Source organism: Balearica regulorum, chromosome 2 (assembly GCF_011004875.1).
Source record: "Balearica regulorum gibbericeps isolate bBalReg1 chromosome 2, bBalReg1.pri, whole genome shotgun sequence".
In the NCBI taxonomy this organism is placed as follows: Eukaryota; Metazoa; Chordata; class Aves; order Gruiformes; family Gruidae; genus Balearica; species Balearica regulorum.
The window spans coordinates 58,017,889-58,023,888 of NC_046185.1; positions in this window are offsets into that span (position 1 = coordinate 58,017,889).

The following is a 6,000-nucleotide window of genomic DNA, read 5'->3' on the forward strand; positions in this document are numbered from 1 at the left end:
TCACGCGGTGTTTCTGCCGCTTCTTCATCCTCAGGGGGAGGACTCATCGTTCCCCCGCTCCAGCGTGGGGTCCCTCTCACGGGAGACAGTCCTTCACGGCCTTCTCCAACGTGAGTCTCCTCCACGGGGTGCAGACCTTCAGGAGCAAACTGCTCCAGCGTGGGTCCCCCACGGGGTCACAAGTCCTGTCAGCAAACCTGCTCTGGCTTGGGCTCCTCTCTCCACGGGTCCACAGGTCCTGCCAGGAGCTTGCTCCAGCATGGGCTTCCCATGGGGCCGCAGCCTCCTTCAGGTGTCTCCACCTGCTCCGGCGTGGGGTCCTCCACGGGCTGCAGGTGGAATCGCTACACCCCCTCATCCTCCCTCCATGGGCTGCAGGGGGACAGCCTGCTTCACCATGGTCTTCACCACAGGCTGCAGGGGAATCTTGCTCCGGCGCCTGGAGCACCTCCTCCCCCTCCTTCTTCACTGACCTTGGTGTCTGCAGATGTTCTTACATCTTCTCACTCCTCTCTCTGGCTGCAAAAGCGCTCTCTGTTTTTTTTCTCTTTCTTAAATATGTTATCACAGAGGCGCTGATTGGCTTGGCCTTGGCCAGCGGCGGGTCCGTCTTGGAGCCGGCTGGCATTGGCTCTGTCAGACACAGGGGCAGCTTCTGGCAGCTTCTCACAGAAGCCACCCCTGTAGCCCCCCCGCTACCAAAACCTTGCCACGCAAAACCAACACACAGCAGAAAGAGGAACTTCTATTTGCTTTTAATCCATGCACTAGATGTGACAGTAGCACTATAGGATACTGCATTTTATAAGCATGCCATGTTCAAGTAGCAAAAGAACTACTTTTATTCAAAAGAGGAATAACTGTTGACACTAACTCTGGATTTCCGTGGGTTTTACTCCTGAAGTTGTAAGTTTAAAATGCATTACAATAGTGGGTTTGTACTTCTGCAGAGCCCCTTGTATTTATACAGTGAATTTTAGAATAAAATGGATTGGAGGTCAAAGTGTGCCCTTTCACATCACAGAATGGGAAGGTATGTGTTTCACAACACAGAGCAGCAGAATTCTGTATCTCAGCACACTAAATGTTACTATTTCAGTTGCAAAAACTCGTGTGCTATTTGCCTTGCATACTGCTGTGGAATCTGTGCATACAATGAATGTACTGCAGTACAGCCAGGTAACAAGAGAAACACAAACAGTATGAGAATTACTTCATGTTCAGAAGGCTCTTTAATTGCAGTTGCTTTTGTACAATTACTGAAATCCATTCAATCACGCTGAATACTTCAGTGCATACCCTAATATACAGCATTTACACAGTCATTCTCTACAACCTTTTATGCACACTACCACTGCGTGCTCCGTTAATATTACAACCTAATAGACTACGCTTTCTTCAGTTAGCTACCGACTTTCAGTTTCACTAAAAGCTGTTATTCTTTTAGTGAGTACTCAGGATTTGTATAATATAGCCATTAAAACTATTGCTTCCCAGTTCACTGAAACAAATGGATTCAAAATTGAGGTCTGAGTCTTTTTGCTTACACTTACTGGGATGAATTGGATAAATCAGTGGAATTGCATCTGTTTGCAGGAGAAAAAAAAAATAGTCAAAACTATGTTTCACAGGCAGAACCTTCTATCTGATCAGAGGGAGGGAAAGCCTCCTCTGGTGCAGCAATGCCCAGTTTGCAGCATGGAATGTCAATCAGCTCCAAAAGGAGCATTTTCCTCCTCCTGGGAGGAAACCCTAGCAGTTACAGTCAAAATCACTGCTAATGGATGTGTGCCAATACTATCTGAAAAAAAATATTCATATACTTCCATGCAGTCTTATTTTTCAGTATTAATTGAATGGTGGAACAATAATATTTTATTTATATATACATATATATAATAGATGAAAAATGAGACCAGAATAGGGGTTTTCTTATTTACAAATTACTCATTCAAAGGCTCGCAAATATTATCTTTAAACTTCTGAGTGTTTGTGTCTCCAGCCACCTGCCACAATCAAATTCAATGTATTAATCAGTGGAAAGAAAAACATTTATTGAGACTTGTTTGCTAAGGTAAAAAGGCTTGCAGACACATTCTTTGCACAGAAAGATTATGGCAGGTATTAAAGAGGTCAGTAGGGAAGGGATAAACTTTATCACATTAGGCTGGAAACCTCTTTAAGTGTGAAAGGTCTGTGTCTTTTCACAGTGCTTTTCTTTCAGCCATAAATATGCAATGGTGGTATTTGAATTAAAGGCTATTTGAGAAAGCAGAACTATATATCAAAGCGCACCGTTGCTGAATCAGTGACGCAGCAGTCCTTTGAAATACTATGACATTAATGGTCACGTATAAGACCATGAATTGGATATATTCATGGTGGAAATACTGGTTTATTCTATCTTGAAATGAATTCAAGCAGTATTAGCCAAGCCATCAGACAACATGGAACCAAAATTGGAATTCCATCACTTTTGTTTGTCCATTGCAATAAGCAACACGTTGTTCTCCTGAGAAACACAGATATTTTCTCTTGCCAAGTGGTGTTTAATGTTGGTGGTGTTGAGCAGTGCCACCAGACGATGCCGGTGAGCCCAATTTAAGGAAACAGGAGCCAAAGCCTCTACTGGCACAAGGGGACACAACTTTGGTGATGTTGTGAAGCTCAAGGCACGGCGTGACTATCACTGCAGCTCAGCCTTTGTACTGAAATAACAGCTAACAGTCTTCTGCAATACAAATACATCCATCAGGTGACACATGGTCAGGGTTTCTGGAGACACTGACTTATTCTAAAGTGTTCTTCCAGGTGCTCAGCATGCCTCAGGGTCACGCTTAATATTTCAGACAACAAATTTTTTAATGATTCTTTACTGTAAAATATAGTCATTATTATACATATGTGTAGAAACTTAGAAATGTAATGCTGGTTCTCTCCTGCCTTGTACCTGGTGTAATCATTTACTATTTGTAAAAGGGACGAGACATGCTACATTAATAGAATATTAGTATTTTGCATTCACTTCTCAAATGTAGAAATAAATATACAATGTACAAGGGCTTACCAGGTTTTAATACTGCATTTCCAAAGTTAGGAGAAAATCACTTCTATTTTACTGGAGATCTTTTCAGATGCACTGCATCCTTACACTATTCCATCTAGACATAAAACAGCAGTGGGCGGAGGAATTAGTCTTATGGATGTAACCTGACTTCAAAAGAGATTAAGGCTGGTTATTTACACCAGCATATCCCCCACTGACTTGCTAGTCTGTAGTAAATCTGAACCTAAGTGTACCTCTGGAAACAAACAAAACATGCAAGTCATTGGAATTCATATAGACCTTCTAATAATTCATATAGACTTCTCTTATCCATTTTGTCGAATACATCCTTCTTCTGTAATTATTATATTGGAAGCTAAGAATTATTACCTTTGGATGTTTTATAAAGTCAAGGCAAAGATGGATTATATATCTGATAACCTACTTTGGATCAAGAAACCAAAGACCTTACTAATTCCTCACGTAAGCATGTGCAATTTCAATGAATGCTCTCCACCCACTGGTATCAGTTGAATTTAAGCTGATCTCCATCATACAGAGACTTCATCATGAAAACAGATTTTAAAAATGCAGAAATGTCCGTGTTGCATTCTTGTATTTCTCTTTTGCAGTGTTATTCTTTGTCCTTTGGAAACTAGCATTGGTTTTGAACTGTACCGTGTACAAGTGTAGTTTTAAAGAGGTTCTCATTATTTTGTAATGAATGCTAGAAATCAATGATCACAGAAATCAATAGACCACTGTGCAAATTAGAAAAACTCTCAAGTATGGTGAAGTTGTCATTTTCAGGTACAAATAAATATTATCAATATAATAACAATAAAAGAAAGAAAGTCTGTATTGTACTATCTGTAAATAACTGTCATGCTGTACACACCTCTCAGTTTAATCAAGTCCTGTGAGCACATGAGCTTTAATCAAGCTATTTTCTGTTCTCAGTTCTCCAATTCCTGAAGAAGTAAATCCACTCAGGAAGCAGCATAGTCAAACTTCACATGCAAAAAGGATGCTCAGATGAAATAAATACAAAGTGACTCATAGCAGCCATAGAAGAGCAGAATTTCATTAAAACCTGTAAATTCTGTACAGTTCCTTTCTTCTTCTCCCCACTGTCAGAGCACAAAACACAGATTTTCATCAGTGTTATGGCTGCTTTGAGTTCCAATTCCCATTTACTCCTCCTGCAAATCAGACAGTTTATCCTAATAGCCAGCTTCACAAATTCACTGTCAGGGCCCTAAGTGCACTCATGTGCCCCAAAGTTTAGCTGGCCACGTCTGATACAAGCTGATAAGATCTGTTTTGAAAAAAGACCTGGAAAAAGCATCAGCGGGGCTTCTTCCCATGGGACATGCTTTAAAGCTGAAGCTCTCCCTCTTGAACTGGACACACACAAGTTCATGGGACCTGATGGGGTGCACCTACAAGTGCAGTGGGAACTGGCTGATGTTGTAATGATGCCAATTTTGATTGTCTTTGAAATATTGTGGTGATCTGGGGAGGTTCCTGAGCACTGGAAGAAGGCAAAGGTCACTCATCATCAAGGAGGGCAAGAAGGAGGACCCCAGGAATGACAAGCCAGTTAGCCTCACACTGATCTCTAGGAAGGTGATGGAGCAAATAATCCTGGAAACCATTCCAAAACACATGAAGGACAAGAAGGTGACTGGGAATAGTGAGCATGGATTTATGAAAGGGAAATCATGCTTAACTGACCTGATAGCCTCCTGTGGTGTGATGACTGGCTCGGTGGATGAGGGGAGAACAGTTGATGTTTATCTTGACTTCAGTTAGGCTTTCAGTGCAGTCTCCTGTAACATTCTCATGGACTAACTGATAAGGTACAGGCTAGATAAGTGGCCAATTAAGTGGGCTGAACAGCTGGGCCCAGAGGGTTGTGATCTGCTGGCACAAAGTCCAGTAGAAAGCAGCCACTAGTGCAGTATCCCTGCACTAGTGGGTTTATACTAATACTGTTTAACTTCTTTATTCATGACCTAGATGATGGGACAGAGTGGACCCTCAGCAAGTTTGCAGATGATACAAAACTGGGAGGAGTGGTTGATATGCCAGATAGTTGTTCTGCCATTCAGAGGGACCTCAACAGGCTAGAGAAACAGGCAGACAGAAACTTTATGAAGTTCAATGACGGGAAATGCTAAGGCCTACATCTGGGGAGGAACAGCCCCGTGCACCAGTACTATACACTCCAGGAGCTGACTGGATGGAAAGTAGCTTTGCAAAAATGACCTGGAGGTCTTGGAGAACAAGTGGACCATGAGCCAGCAATGTGCCCTTGTCACAAAACCTTATGGTATCCTGGGCTACATTGGGAGGACTGTTGCCAGCAGGTCAAGGGAGGCACTGGTGAGGCTCAGCACTGGTAAGGCCACAGCTGATGTGCTGGGTCCAGTTCTGGGCTCCCCAGTACAAAGGAGAGAGGCATACTAGAGCAAGTCCAGCAAAGTGCCACTAAGATGATTAAGGGCTTGGAGCATCTGACAGAGGAGGAGCAGCTAAGAGAGCTGGGATTGTTGATCCTTGAACAGAGAAGGCTCAGGAGGATCTTATCAAAGTACATAAATACCTGGTGGGAGGGAGTAAAGAAGATGGAATCAGACTCTTCTCAGCAGCGTCCAGTGACAGAATGAGAGGCAACGGGCACAAATTGAACTACAAGAATTTTGTTTAAACATAAGAAAAAGTTTGTTTGCTTTTTTTATTTGAAGGGTGACTGAGTACTAGCACAGGTTGCCCTGAGAGGCTATGGAGTCTCCATCCTTGGAGATATTCAAAACCCCACTGGATATATCCCTGAGCAACCTGATCTAGTTGATTCTGCTTTGAGCAGGTGGGTTGGACTAGGCAATCCCCAGAGGTGCCTTCCAACCTCAGCAATGCTCTGATGATCTGTGATCCCTCCTCAGGGGCTG